Source organism: Uloborus diversus, chromosome 8 (assembly GCF_026930045.1).
Source record: "Uloborus diversus isolate 005 chromosome 8, Udiv.v.3.1, whole genome shotgun sequence".
NCBI classification, from domain to species: Eukaryota; Metazoa; Arthropoda; class Arachnida; order Araneae; family Uloboridae; genus Uloborus; species Uloborus diversus.
Window position 1 is genome coordinate 114,282,658 of NC_072738.1, and position 16,944 is coordinate 114,299,601.

A 16,944-nucleotide genomic window follows, 5' to 3' on the forward strand; every position below is an offset into this window, starting at 1 on the left:
ATTTTTTGTTTCGAGACATTAAGTGTTTCGAAATAAGGAGGTTCGAGATATCAAGGTTTGACTGTATATCAAATTTTTGTTAAAAAAAAGTAGATATATTTTACGGCTCTGATTCAGAGTTGCCACAATCCCCTCTCCAAATTTTTTTTGGAAGAAGAGGGTTAAGATTTGTATTATCAAGTACGAGTTTTTTTTTTTTTTTTTTTTTGGTGGGTGTGTGAAAATTGTTTTGGCATTTGAGATCTTTACGTGGAGCCCACTCATAGTTCTAAAACTTGAAAACGCCACTTTTGGGGCAAATTAAGAAAACAGCCTAAAGAGGGAAAACATTCCACTCCTCCTTTGGTGTAAATAACAAATGGATTTGAAAAATCCATTTCAAAAGAATACAAATGAGAAACCCCATAAACACTAAGAAAAATTACAGTCATTAACCAGTGGCATACCTAATATAGGTGACACCCGAGGCGGTAATTTGTGGTGTCACCCCCCCCCCCCTCCTACAAACGCGAAAGAAAACAAAATTCAAATTTTGTGAAAACATGAAATTCATACCGATTACAGAAACAACATTTGTGTTATAACGAAATTCTAAGGTAGGTAGTACAAAAAACAAATAAATGTGGGGTGCGGGGGTTTATTCCCCGGAAAATTTTCAAATTTGTAGTCTTAAAAATGCATTTTAGCGTCATATTTTTTAAAACTTGCAATTCCATTTTGGGTGTCACCCCCCAGACGGGTGTCAGCCGGGGTGCGCCCCCCTCCTCCCCCGTAGCGACGCCATTGTATTAACTAAGCTTAACAGCAGTTTTTAAAAGAACTGAATTTGTTTGTTTTGTACCTCTTTCAGCAGCCATTAGTCAGAGACTGCAACGTCTACTTCAGTTTATTTGAATTGCGAAATGTCTCGTAATCAACATTCTTTGAATCTTGTTTCTACGATTGAAATTTCTAAGCGGTCTGCTTTTATGATCGAGATTTTGATATGAGGCAGATCTATTTGAAGGCACAAAATGTTTCTGAATAAAAAAGTCGAAAATTCTGTTCTTAACAGTTTGCAGGTGCGCCCCGATGGGAGGTCACCATGACCTTGCAAAAATATCCTTATTCGACAAATTTTGTCTGACGATTCGGCAAAATTTGGAGTTTCATTCGGTGAAATCATCATCATTCGGCGAAATTTGGAGTTTTATTCGGCAAAATTTTCAGCAATGGGCAGTATTCCAAGTTCCATTCCGCAAATTGCGAAGTCCCGCATTCCCAAAAATGTGACTTCAGGGCACCCCACAGCGGGGCGAAAACGCCAAAAAGCGCTTTAAAATGTTTTAAAACCTCTCTCGCTTGTTTGTTTACACATGCATGTTATTATGGAGTTTCTTCGATTTGTTTGGGCTCAGGGTCCAAAGTTCGCAGGTTTACGCAGCTAATTCCTTTTCAGCGTCTTTCTACAGACCATTTAATAGTCATTTCTAAAAGGACATTTTTTGTAGAGTGTTTTGAAAAAAATAACCTTGAATTCCCAAATTTTCGGTGCTGTTCAAAACCGATTTTCGGTTTAAGAATTCAATTACTCATTTTTTTTTACTTCCTATTACTGTCGTTGGACACGAGAAAAATTAAATATACCCACCTTTTATGAGAAAAAAAATAATAGACTGCTTAAAAGCAATTTTGTAAATTCCTGCACTAATGGTTCTTCAACTTTCTAAAAGCTCCCTTCAACTTTGTAGTGGACGAAGGGATCTAAAATTCCAGTTCTGATTGCCTAAGAGGTAGGCCTGTACAAATTTATTAATGCTCAATTGGTTTAATATAAGGGGAAAAAACATTTAAAAGTCCTTTTTGGCATTTTCGCCCCACTGTGCACCGTGACAGTTTGTGGCTTCGATTAAAGAGAAAACATTTGCTTGCACCGTTCCCAAAGGTAACAAATTCGGCTGAAGAAAATATTAAAATAATTTATAACACTGATTTCAATGTAAATAAACAAACCAAATGCCGAGATTTGCCCTCGTCTAGACATACTGAGTGGCAGACTAAAAGCTTTTTGCACTATCCGCTAGACACATCCACAAAGTGTATAATATAACTCGAACACTAATCCACGAATACCAACCAGACGAGCCAAGGCCGACTCCAATGACTCCACCAGAATTCAGCTACAAAATATCGTCGAGTAGCAATTGAAGCCTTTCCCAATCCCAATTAGCGGCGTAACCTCCGTAAGACACCCGTTGCGCAAGACGAACGAATAACTCCCAGTAAATGAGAAGGAAGTGTCATAAACGTCATTTTGATGGCAATAAACCATGAGAACAGCCTTTCATGTCCCTGAGAATGATTTGCCAACTTGATTTTGCAAAATCGAGTAAATAATCGACGTAGGGATGCATAATTTGATGTTAGCAGGTAAAATTACCTGTTGACTGCCTGGTATATGATACAAAAATAAGATATGTTTAGCCATAAAAGCCGATTATCAGGAGGATGTGAGCGTAGGGGTGTGCACAGAAATTTTGGGGCCCGTCACAAATGACTTTTACGGCCCCCCTCCATGCCTTATGTCCAACATATATTTCACCCTCTTTTTGAAAATCTCGGGCCCCCTTCAGGCTTGGGCCCGGGCCAACAGTTGTCCCTCCCCCCCCCCCCCTGTGCACACGCAATCCTTATGAAACCTTACATGGGGGTACACCACGAAGGGCTTTAGCTTAAGAAATATTTTACAATCTTTTTGTTCTTTCAATAAAAGTTTGAATTTACACAAAACAATTTTTGAAAAAAAAAAAAAAAAACTAGGAGCAGGTGGATATGACATTGTTCTCCCCCTCCCCATTTTCCGTTTTTTAAGAAAGTTGACAGAAGATTTACTACAAGAGTTCTCTAACTTTTTCCACTGTTGTCCGTCAATTAGAAGAGAAACATTTCATTTTTCAATGAATGGAGCCTTATTCATCGCCTTCTTTCGAAAAGCTAACTTCAGAATTGTAAGGACACACAGCATTTGTTTAGATTAGATGATCTGAACAACTATTGCAATAAACATTTGCATTCTTAACAAGAAATTCAAATACCCGATTAAAATAGTCAACAAAGAAAAATGGTGTTATAATGTGCAAAACTCTTCAGAAAATTCTGCAGCTAAAAATATTTTTCAAACATACAATTTACTAAACAAAACAATTATAACAAGGATGTCTTTCCAAAAATAAAAAATGTACGTTTAAAGTCTTTTAAATACAGATGCTCCGTCCAACACTAACTACCTAAAACAAAATCTTTATTTTTTTGCCCATTAAAATTGATAATAATTTACTTGAAAAAATAAAACAAAAAGAAGAAAACTATGATTGATCGATGCGTGATAAGTGCAAAACCTTTACAACGGTATCTTTTCTCCATAATCGTGAATCATTAGAAACTTTTGTTTAAGGGAAATATTTTTTTCGGACTAAAAATTAAAATTCAAAAACACAGAGGGTTTACAATAAATAAAAATTGGGTTAAAAACCAAAAGAAAAAAAAACTAACACAAAAAAAAACACACACACACACACGCGCGCATTTTCGTATTGAAAAAGTAGCACAAAATCTATAACACACATCTATATTTCTGAAGTAATGAACCTATTTGAAAATATAGCACGTCATTCAAAAAGGAGAAGTGGGGGTTAATAAAAAAATTACTGACCTTGGTATTTTTAAAATATTCCAGGAACTCAAAAGAGTAACATCTTACTCCGTTGCAACAAGAAGTTATAATTTTTGCCGACCGACTCTGAAATCTTCGATAAAATATTCCTTATCACATTTTATGTTTTTGCAGGTGTTTTATCTGAGCACGTAGGTATTCTTGTAGCAGCCACATTTTCAGTCAGAAGAAATGGAATGCGTGAATGTAGCAACTTCAGCTATTTTATCTCTTTTTGGAAAATTGGTAAAAAAAATCAGATTTCGGACTTTCAAAGTCGCATAATAAGATGATGTAGAGCAGAGGTACCCAAACTTCAGACCTACGCAGACCCCTTCCGAAAAAATTACGAACTTCGCAGCCCCCCCCCCCCCCTTTTCCGGTGCATGCAAAAAAAAAAATGATTTGACACAGTTAAATCTATTTTTTTCTAACCTATTTTTAGGCTTTTTTTCCTTCAAATGTATTTATATTCATTCGTATGTATATTTTTACGAGCTCTTGTCTGGTTTACATTTCTTACTTTTTTATTTTCAGTTATGCAAGCCCAGCTATAAAAATGCGCTTAAATGGGGGGGGGGAGCGCTTCGTTCTGCACGTACCTAGCAAGAACTTTTTTTATTCCTCATAAATGTGCTTTTTTTTTTCTTTTTTTGAATTAAAATATCGTTACTCGTCTTTCAATCTCAATTATATTTGACATTTTAGCTGGATAGCACCGCGGACCCCCGGGGGACGGCGGACCACAGTCTGGGAAACTGTGGTGTAAAGATAACACTTGGCAATGGATATTTTCAAAAAGGCAACTTTCTAACAGAATTTAATAGGAGTAAAAAAAAAATTAATTGCTTGTCCACGTATTTAATTAAGCTAAATATAAAAAAGTTTCCCGCCACAATGATATAACCATAAAAAAAATTGAAAGATTCCTCTCGTTGCGACATTTTCGTTTAAAATTAGTCAATGAAAAAAACGTAAATTTGATCCATTTTGTTTAAATTCGTACAAAAGATTTAATGCTGTTCTGTAACACCACTAGCGCAACCAGAGTATCCTTCTGATGGGGGAGGGGTGGTCAAAAAAATATGCCTATTGACACATTAGGATTTGCAATACGAATTAAAGCAAAGGATTATAGGTGGTAACCACTAACAATATAAAGTCTATCAAAAAAAAAATCATCAATTCTTCAAACACAAAAATAGGTTTCATGTATTGAAATGTTTCATGAGGACATATCTATGAACAAAACTTGGGGGTGGGGAGAGACTGACCCATGCCAACACCACCGAAATTCAATTACGGTGATATCGCCCAGGCACATCATTTGAAATTTTTCAGAGGGAGAGGTCAGAGGAAATATACTCAATGCAGATTTAAAAAAAAGCAAAAACCACGCCCACATATCGTCGTTTGAAAAGAAGAGTGACACAACTCAAAAAATTCCGAAAATTAGATTTTTAATTGAAAATAATTTTAAAAAATTGATCTTTTGCATAGATTAAAGACACAAGTCATAAATAGCAAAATTGCCGGTAGATGGCAACTTTGATTAAAACCTAATTTGACCTAATTTTGATTAAAATTTCTAGAAACCATAAAAGATTAGCACAAAAACTTCATGGAATAAACAAAAAGAATAGTATTATTCATTTTTAAGGGGCATTACAGTAACTAGGAATTGTTATGAATGAAAGAACAATGAATTATAAATCGCAACAACTTAAAAAATAATCTCCTGAAAAAACTTTTTTTGTGTTTTGTGTCACTATTCTTTTCAAGCTGCGATTTATGGAAATTTTCACTGATTTCTCAAAGCGAAGGGAAGGTCACTTGACCCCTTCTGAACCTAAATGACGGGCCACCCATCAATCCCCCCCCCCGTCCTCACTCGGGCCTGGACTGACCCCCTTGAACATCTCTAGACAATACCGTGGTGATTATGAGTGTGAAGTACATTTAAAACATTACAAAATTTTGAAGCGTAACAGAATTTCGAGCAACAGGAAACTTCAGCACATATCTCTCTTAGGCCAAATGTAAATCGATGATCAGAGCGCAAAGAGCCAAGGCGGGCCCCTTGTCAGTTATGTCACCGAGCCCTCCCCCCCCCCCCCCCCAATAAAAGAAAAAAGAAGAAAAAAAAAGAAAGGAAAGGGGAGAAAAGAAGAAAAAAGGGGGGGATGGAAGAATATAAAAAGGGGGAATAAGAAAAGGGGAAAAAAGAAGGAAAAGGGAGGGGGATCAAAACTGGTTACTAGAAAACAATTAACTCTTTTAAGTGCCACAACAGAAAATATCAAAAAAGTAAATTTTACTAAATTTTTACGTTTTTTCTAATTCAGAGTTTTCCCCCCCCCCCTTTTTTTTTCTTTCTTTCTTCCTTCCTTTCCTTTTTTTTTTTTTTTTTTTCTGCGTCAGGGTCGCCGCGCCCCCCCCCCCTCAAGGCCCCGGCTCCTAGTTTCCGACAAGGCTGACATGGCCTCTCGTTGGTCCTGTCTCTGATGGACTAATAAGAAAGAAAGAAACAAGGCGGGAAACAATATCTTAATTTGTCAATTCGGAATCATCAGGAAAGTAACCATCTAGTATACGCGCCATCAATTTCAAACGGTTCAAAACCCAATGGTTGAAAAAATAAATAAGTAGAATTGACGCTCATCTCGTTTTAACAGATATGCATAGAAAAACACTGAACATCCACTGCCAACAAGGGCGCTGATGTCAAGCTCAAGTGCGTCCGCATCGCAACACTGAAGTTTCCAGTTCGTTTAAGCGCAAGCACTTGTAATCCCTCAAGTATGACATCACGCCGTAAATGGTGAACATAAGCAGACACCGACGTCACATGGAAAGAAGAAAAAAGGCGGGAAAATGTGACACATGCGAGTACTTTCGAGTGTCCGTTTAATTTTAGTTATTAAGTAATCTAAATGGATGTCACAACAGAGGTGGGACCGCCCAGGAAAAGAACTTACGCCAAGCATTGTTTGCCAAGTAAAGGATAAATTTTTATCAATGCAAAACAAACAATGGTTGGAATATGAAAAAAGAAACGGGTATATTGATAATGTTGTTATGGTTGTCGTGTGCCAGCTAGGCTGGCAATTTGGGGTGCGCTGCTTCACTTTTCCAACTGTACCGTAATTTGGTGTGAAGTCCGACTTCTACAGTACACACATGCCATAAGGACCCGTTTATTGGGTAGTTAACCATTTACAGCATAACAACACATTCACACAAAGAAAGGATAAATACAGGAGAGAGAAAGTACCCATGCCCGAGACCGGGATTCGAACCCTGACCTTCCTGTCACAGTTAGAATTCTCTGACCACTAGACAGGGCAGGCGGCGGATATATTAATGTGATTTCCAAGAATGTTTTTCGAAAATTTTCAACGGAAGATTTTTCAAAACTAACTGGTGTAAAAATCAATTTAGAAAATTTTTTGAGGTTTAAAAGAAATGTTTCTCCGCACGTTGTTTACTTTTAGTATTCAAGAAAAAGACAAAAAGGAACGGTTCTGGTTTTCAGGACTGACCTTCAATAAGGTGTGGTCATTTACTTAACTTCATATGCTGAGAGTTTTGAACACTCGTTTTTTCTTAAATGCAGATAAGATGACATCATTACCAATATTACACAAGACAAACAAGCATTCCCACCCTCCTCCTCTGTATCCACGACTGCGGCGTCGGAGTCATGGAGTCGGCTTGATTTTGCGGTAAAGGAGTCAGAGTCGGGAGTCAAAGACTTCGAAATTCCAGAGTCAGAGTCTGTCGTTTTCCCTACGAGTCCGCAATCTGCTATGGCTGTGGAGTCAAGAGTCGGTGTTGGACTGATTGCGGGGTGAAAGAGTCGGAGCCAGGCTCTCCCCCCCCCCATACACACCGACTCCACAGCTCTGCCTCTGTCCTCCGCGTTACCAATAGTAAGTGCATGTTTATTGATAAAGATGTTATTCGTGAGATTTAATGTACTCGCTATTATTAAAAACGTAGAAATACATCAGCACCGATAAAAATACAAATAAGTCCATCCCTCATTTATTTCCCTCGACAACTTATGAATTGTGGCAAGATATAGAAAAGAAAAACAATTTAATATTTGTGCATCAGTAGCAAAATAATAATAAAAATATCATCGTAACTCATAAGCCAGAAGTTGGAAGGTCTGAACTCCATTTTTGCTTTCTTTACAGTTAATTTATCCAATAAATTAATATTATCACAAATGCAATCAGAATTCCCCTTCTGGAGGGGGAAGGGTTTGGTCTTAATTGCCATTTCTAGGATTAGCAATATGGCTTAAAAGGTTTTGGGGGAGTTGATCAGGGAGAGTCCAGTTGACACCCCTCTCCCCCCCCACCCAGATTTTAGAAACATTTTGAAAATCGTTTTCTCTTTTTTTAAACGTAAATTAAGTTATTTTTCCCCCAAAAAATATTGAACACAGCCCGTTCCCCTCCCTTCCCCCAAACTAGGAAAATTTAAAAATGATGGGCCTGCCTCCGACCACGCCCCTAGATTCATCCCTGAAAATTCAATTAAGCCATTTCACAATGAAAGCAACAAGTAGCTATGAAGTTGTGCTATATATGTGAGATAAATTAGAAAGAATCAGAACTAGAAAAAGAGGGAAGGTAAAAAAGGCAATTCACACTTTCAACGCATTTCTTTCAAGAAAATAAATAAAATAAATGAATTTAGAGTGCAAATTACTACAAATGACTTCTTTTCCTCTTTTTTTCTCTGCATAGAAACCATCGCTCTTTTCTAAGAAATTCTTGGCACTAAAAGATAGAAGAAAATATACGAGCCATAAATTGTTCGGCTAACCGACCAACCTCACGATCGGCCTTGACTTTCACGAGCAATTCTAAAAATCGTCTGCCAAATGAAGAGAGGGAAAGGGAAAAAAGCACTTCCACTTTCGCAGTCTTTGGGGTTGAAACGCATGAGTAAAGCGTCTGGTTATTAAATAACACAACGTTTAATCAACCCCACGAAGTGAACTCGGAAAAAGAGGAAATTGACCCTTTTAGAAGTGCTATTGCTGATAATTTCAATTCTCTTTCCGGCCTCACCAATTTTGTTTTTCTGGATGAAAGAAACAGCAGTTTCTCACACAGGGCACGATTTATTTCTCTCCCTCTCCTTCATTGCAATATTTTATCTAGTTTTCTCAGCTTCAAATGAAAAAAACAGAGCCTGCATTTATTTATTTATTTAAATACCATAACATACCTAAATTTTTTATACCTAAAAATCCTTTTAAACAAACATAATGCATGTCACACTATCTCCTCGAGAACAAGGATTGTGGGGTCAAGGCAGGTACCAAAAAAACGAAATTTTCCAAGGAATACAATTCGTCCAGTCTCATCTTTGAAGGATTTTAATTAGCGAAAACATTAATTAAAGAGGCACTTTACATTCTTGGTGGAAACAAATTTACAAGCTTATTTTTCATTAACGAATCGAAAGAGCGATTTTTTTTCTGTGAAAGAGGAAATGTGTTTCTGAGCTCATTATAACTTGAGTTATAACTATTTTTCCTACAATCTGACGCTATGCTGTAATTCCAATTCATCACGTTCATCAGCTGACTTTTCATTTTTGTTGACGAGCAAAAAATTACAATGCAAAAAACTATTGTGGCTTCAGAGCAAGTGGGATACCTTACTGTTGTTTCTGCGATAGCTGTCTTAACGGTTGCTCTGAGGCGACGATATGTGCATTGTGCAATGATTTCAATTTCACTGTTGCGTTTTGCCAACGTGTCATTAAATAAAAATTGTTTTTTACACACATTTCGGGGCTTTTCCGACAAACATAGGATTAAAAAAACAAAATTATAATGACGTTTCTGTTCTCATAACTTAATACCTGCTTTCTGCAACAGACATAAAGTCAACAAAGGCCATATTTTATTTAAGTTTAACAGAAACTTTTACAGTTGCTCTTATTTTATTTGGGATATTAAGGGGGACTTTTGAAGTTTAGGAGTCGTTGCTTACATTGATGAGGATTTTAAAGGACAGATGCCTTTTTCATTTGAATGGGGATTTGAGGGGGGGTTGAGAAGCACTACTTACTTTAATTTGGAAATTTTCCCATTCTAAAACGAGATTTTTCGGAACTATTTTCCTTGTCATGAACGGGATTTTTGAAGGAATTGCTGATGTTACTTGAAAACTTACTTCAATTCCATCGAAGATTTTTAACGACTGATGTAGTCATTAACATGGGTATTTTATTGAATTCGTTCAGAGTAGTTTTTTTTTTCCTGTTTTTCATAAATTAAAATAAACTCGTTATCGCAATAGTTTTTTTTTTTTTGTGTGTGTGTGTGTCATCAATGAATCAAAATTCCACAGCCCATTTCAAAAATGCAAAACAAAAACAGTGAAACTTCACGCACAAGTCTAGTTAAATCGAATGTTGACATTTAGAACACTGCACAGTGCACAAGCTGCTCGAGCGCCAGGAAGGAAAAAGAAGTGAAAGCCATTCAAAAACACCTTTAGGAAAACACAAATCAAATAGTGATTCAACAAAAATGGGCATCATGCCCAGAATGACTTAAGAATTGAAGTACGTAGACAAAACAAAAACGACTTTCCTATCGACCTCAAAAATGAAGCCTCAAACTTTACAAACATAGCCAAGTTGGTGAAGGATAAACTGCTCTTTGATGAATCAAATGTCCTCTTGCAGATATAAAGGACAAGGAAAACTTTCATGCGGAGTCAACTAATTTAACAAATTAAATTAAACATAAACATATCAAAAAAATTTTTTTTACATTTTTTAAAGTTACGTATTACGAATTTATTTATTAATATTCGCTATTCTTAAAGTTATAAAATCAAAACTAATCGAAAAAAAAAGCAAGCGTCACAAAGAAAATGTCAATAATAGCTATTTTATCTGCATGAAACACTGTAACGCATAGCAGCAAAGCATTTATTGAGCCCTTCGGTCCCAGGGCGATAGTTTAAGGTTGAGTTATTTTATGATGGTCACACCAAACAAAAAAAAAGTTTTGACGTGTTACTAGATAAAAGTTTTATGTAAAACGTAAAACTATTGAAATAAAAAGATGGATGAGCAGCAGAAAAGCGAGTCGTGGCGAAATTTTTTTGAGCCAATCAGAATGACTGTGGTGACGCCATCTCACAAAACGAAAAAACCTCTTACGCTCGTTATAGCAAAACCATTTGGAATTTAAAATGCAATAAGTTTTCTTCAAATTCCGAGGAAAACGGGTTCAACAAATAATCTTCAAAAAACTGGAAGACTTTTAAAAATGGCGGATTTTAATCACTTTTTCCAGGTTTTTCAACCGATGTTAAAAGCAAAATTCATATTCTACTTCTACTGAAATGAACACTGATGAAAATCCAACACATTTTCAATATACTATTCTACGCCGAAATATATAATTTCGAGGAAAAGCATTTTCGCAAAAAGGCAAACAACGAAATTTCAAAGTAGTCACAGTTGACAGTATCTTGATGTTTTCGCTCCATTGTTACTGCAAAATGTTAAATGGGAGTGCCGGGAAACTTTTTAATTCCACCAGCATTTTTTACTCCACTCTTCCATGTAGAGCAAATAAATCTTCCATGCTACACAGCGCATGAATGAGTTCCTTCCAAAAATGTCCAAACCAAAAATCTTGGGGGGGAGGGGGTCTTTTTCCCTCTACTTTCGTAGATAAAACACTATTTTGGAATTACAAGGGGGATGGGGGGGATTTTGCACAGTCAATTTAAAAAGAAAAAAGTACAACTGCTCTCTTTCGTAGATATGATCCAGCTCTCTTTCGAAAACCAGTTCTCAATCATGATTTTGATAGCGTCCCCCACTTTTCCCACCTCATAAAATAACAACACACACACACACACACACACACAAAAAGTGTTTTTCGTTCTATTCTTTTTTTGTTCAATTCTTCAGTTAAATAGCTGAACATACAACCATTTATAAAACCACAATTATTAACTGTTTGAATTTGTAATAAAAGCTATCGATTTATTTTTTTTATTTTTTTTTAATTCAAAAAAAAAAAAAAAAAAAGACTACAGTAGGTAAAAGACATTATTGTTGTTTACAGTAATGTCTTCTTTTCGATGCGTAAGAAAATGACTGAACAACCTCATTCTGCTCATTTTATAAAACTCAGAAAAATGCTCGGATCTGAATAAATACTATGAACCTGGATTTGACAAGACCGAGCTTCAAAACTAGAACAGAACCAAACTCCGAAAGCGTAAAACGGAAAGGGAAGAAAAAATCCATGAATAAAATGAAACCAAATCTAAGAATAAAATGAATGTTATATTATTTAGTTGAAAATGACAACTCCAGATGCGCAGTGTATAGGTTGTAGGAAGTAGCAGTAATGCTTCGCGAATAGCAGGAGAAAAATAATACGTCGCTTTTTCGCGCATATGGTTTGTTGGTCGCATAAAACAGTCTGCGTCTTTGTTCCCCTGCTTGGGAGTTTCGGAAGCTAGACAGCAAACTGAAAACCTATTGTGGGTTTAAAATAAATTCTAGAAATATGGCAACCATCAGTTATGAAACGTATGTCGACGTAACATTAAGAAATTGGAAAGTGATTTTCGAAGGAGGAAGACATCTTCTGGTGGGGGGAAGACATCTTCCTCTGTTTCTTTATTACTTCAATACCAACTTTGTTAGATATTAAAGTCAGTGGTGTCGCTACGGGGGAGGGGGGCAATCTACCCCGGGTGTCACCATCTGGAGGGTAACAACCAAGGTGGAATTACAAAGTTTTAAAAAATATGAAGCTAAAATGCATTTTTAAGACTACAATTGAAATATTTCCGGGGAAAGCCCACCGAATCCCCCTTCTCTTCCACCCCACATCATGGAGTGAATACTATACTCAGGATTAGTTTCATATTTTCAATACTGAGACTGAAAATTGTATGAATTTCATATTTACGTAAAATATTATTATTTATTATTATTTTTTCCTTTTTGCGTTTATAAGGGGGCGGAGGATGACAAAACAAATTGCCGCCCCGGGTGTCACCCATGCTAGGTACACCACTGATTATAGTACTTAACATTTTTCTCTTTTTTAGGAGAGAAAAGGGGGAGACAAACATCTAGTCTTAAAAATGTCAGATTGCTTGAACGATACTGTCTATACCACAGAAAAAAGTACTTCCGCTACCGAGAACCAGTGATGTTCCCATCAATTTTTCTGGGCATTACTCCCAGTAATCCATTACGTACAATTTGTGTATGTGATCATATACATAATATGTCATAATATGAAAATTTATGAAGCTTGAGGGTATGCCTAAAATATGCCTAAAAAATGTTTGAGAGTATACGGCGTATATGGAGTATACCCTATGGGAACACCACAGCCAAGCAGTAGCGTAACTATAGGGGTCTGGCGCCCCTGGCGAACTAAAAAAAATTGCGCCCCCTCCCAGGGTCGCCCACGTGAAAAGTCATCGTGACCTTCCAATTTTTTTTTTTTTTTTTTTGGAACATTTTGATTTATTGATTTGACAATAGGAGGCAGCATTATAATTTTTTTTCTTTTCTTTTTTAGAATTGTTTTCAATGATGCCCAATGTTCCTTCTCAGTAGATTATATGTACTCCCTCTAGCTCTTTTTCTTGCGAGTTTTTTTTTTTTTAATTATTAAAACATTTTTTAAATTCTATAATAAAAAAAACTCTGAAAAAAAAATTTTTTTTAATCAGTCGAAATGCCGCCCCCTTGCTGCTGCGCCCCTGGCGAGAGCCACTCCTGCCAACCCCTCGGTACGCTACTGCTGCCAAACCCAAGAACACAAATTTTTCGCGGTTCCGACCGCAGTCCCGAACGTAGTAATACTCAACAAGATCAACTAAATTTTGAACAGATGCCCAAGAGATAAAATACACGCTATGCATAAGAAAAAACTAAAGTAGAAATGAGATAACACACTTCGGCTTGATAAGCTCTAGATTCATTGCGGTTAGAAATAAGTACCGGACTCAACAAAGGAGCGACAAAGAAAGCTGCAAAGTTGCCTTAAGAGATAACTGGAAAAGTTCTCACGGGATTTCAAAAGAAATAAATGTTCCAGACAATAACTTTGGAACTTAGATGTAAAATAATACTGAAATAGAAAATGTCTTTCCACGAAACGAATACAAAGAATAATTACTTTTCGGCCTTGAACTTTAGAGTTGAGTATCTCCAATCCAGAGACATTAAACCCATGTTAGATATTTTCATTTGGTAGCAATAGCGTAGCGATACCGCTTTAATAACATACTGGACATTACTGGAGCAGTGGAAGGGGGAGAGGCTATGGTTGAAATTCAGTATCACTCAAATTGTTTGCACAATCAGCAAATCTGGGCTTTACAGTTGTGCTCAGAATCGAATAGTAAACAATTTATTTAATACCCATTGGTTGGGGCAAACCTAACCAGGCAGCGTCGTAAAGCAGTGATCAGAATCTGCGTAGCCTTCAATGCTGCCAGGTTACGTTTACCCCCAACTACAGATTTATGGCCCGACACAAAAAAGAGAATAAAAAAAAAGGAAGATGGAACATTATTTCCAGAATTGTTTAATTATAATTTAGGATTCAACGCACAAAGATGCTGTGTAACAATTGTTTGTTACATGGTGCTTATATCATGTTGAGTTATTATAAAAGTAAAGTTATTCGCCTTTGCTTGATTCGTTAACATTAACTATACAGTGAAACCTGTGTATAACGATACTGTCTATAACGATAGCCTGTCTATAACATTTTTTTTTTTTTTTGGCCCCAGCAAAAGCCTCAGCATGAATAATCAAACTGTCTATAACGATAACCTGTCTATTACGATATTTTTTTAGGTCCCAACAGCATCGTTGTAGACAGGTTTTACTGGAGTTGTTTTACTCATTCACTAGTGGTAGTAGAACGTTAACACTACCGTAAAGGCGGGATACTTTGGCCTACATTTTGGAACCTTCTTCATCTTTTCTCAATATTTTTATGGCTACTCATATTTCCAAGTTGTGGAAACTTGTTTTACACACCTAGAGTTCTCTTAATTTAATTTTTGAATAGTGATAATTTTATTTCCAAGTATTTTTATGCTTTATTATTGATTTTTATTTGTGCCAGTGTTTTCCTTGCGTTCAGGTTATTTTGGTCCAAAGTGGTTTTCCCTAATTAAAATCATTATAGAACTAACTATAATCTAAGATAGACGTATATTCGTACCAAAAACTATTTGAAAGAAAAATACATTTTAAAAGAAATTTGAGTCACACCTTGTTTTTTTTTTAAAGAGAATATATTTTTTTTATTTTAAATGTGTGCATACTTAGTTATTGTTTCGGAAATTGCCAGTCGAGAACGGTTATCTTTTCATTAGTTTCAGAAACTGAATAATTTTATTAACCGAACGCCATTCGTAAAACAAAGGACACTAAACTGTCGGCCACCGCCAAAACTTGATGGTTTGCAATATCTCTCTTTATCCGTTGCCAAGAATTCCAGGTGTTTTCTTGTGTTTCTCCTGTTTAGAGTCTTACTTTTAGCTATTCTTTACTTTTTCAAATCCCGCTGACGGATTTTTTCAAGTTTTTATGCTGGGTCAAAGTAGGTCGTAATTTTTAAGTTAAGGGATACGTTGTCATTGTCAAATTTCTAAATAAAAACCTTAACACAAATGAGAAGTGCAATTATACTACGGCATAGAGTATTAAATAGTGCTCAGGAAGAGGTATTAGAAAAACTCTTAGCTGATGTAGAAGTGCTTCTACATGGAAAAGTTTGAGAGGTTATGAAGACACGGTAGCACAAGAAAAGCAGAACCACTAGTGCTGCTTCTTGAACAAAGCATGGAACTGTTTGGTACATGTTAAAGAGAGCTTGGGGATGCTCTCTAGCGGTTTCGGTCAAAATATGTTGAAAAATTACTTCCTAAAGTTTGACAGAGAAAATTGAATATTTTTCTCTATTTGGGACAAAGAAGGACCCTAATGGAAATGCAGCCCGCGTTTATGGTACTGAATAGCAACGCATAGCAACTAAAAATGAACTAAGAGGGCAAACAGCAAATAACCAATCAAGTTCAATGAAAACAAAAAAAAAAATATATTTTATACACAGTGAAATTCCGTTACAACGAATACCATTACAATGAAATTTCCGTTTCAACGAAACAAACTTTCGGTACCAATTTAATATCCAATACATTGTTTGAATACCGTTACAACGAAATTCCCGTTACAACGAACAAAATTAGCGGTCCCTTGATGTTCATTGTAACGGGATTTCACTGTATATTCAAAGAAAATTAATAACCGCGAGAACAGTAAGTTTAATAAGATCTAGAAGAAAGAAAAACGTTTTTACAAGACCAGTTCATCTAAAACAGAGCAATTCAAAGATCTGTCAATTTAATTTCAAAACTTTTAATGTCGTCAGTTTTTAACTTTCGAAATGAACACGTTTTCAGCCTTTACATTTCAAAGCTTCGTCATAAATTAATTCGATGTATTTTTAGAACTAGCTTCTTATTAAGTGAATTCCCTCATTTAAGTTAAAAATCAATATATTTGCTTTAACGGTGTAGCTTTATCAAAAGTAACTCAATTTTTTTTATTGACTTACGATGGATTCTTCAAAAAATAAAGGAACTAATTCTTCTCGAGTTTTATTCAGAAGAGGAAAAGGAAATGGTTTGATGTGGGATTAGTTTCTAATTTTAGAAGAAAAAAAGATAGTTTTTTTTTTTTTTTTTGAAGAACGTTTACATAAAAAATTAGCTGATTTTTTAACTACAAAACGCAAAATTGGCAACTTAATCAACAAATTCAAAGAAAGAAAAAAAAGTCCAAACGCACAATTTTCAGAACTTTAAAAGTGTGTTTCGGGGTTTTAAGGAACCATCTTTTCAATGCATAAGAATGATTGGATGTAAAGATATCCGATTAAAGAAACGAGAATAGACAGCAGTCAACTTCAATAGTAAAAATAGCAAATTAACAAAACAGACAAGAAATAATAAAACTCTGAACCAAGATTTATTACGTGATGTACTTGAAGAAAAATCCGTTTTGCGATAAATTTCGCCGAAAATTCGGTAATAATAAATTTTGCTGTTCAAATGAAACCGCTAATTAAAATTAGGAATAACTTTCATGTTAGAAAAAATTTGTTGACACTCATACATTACTTTCAACTATAAAATGCGCGTTTT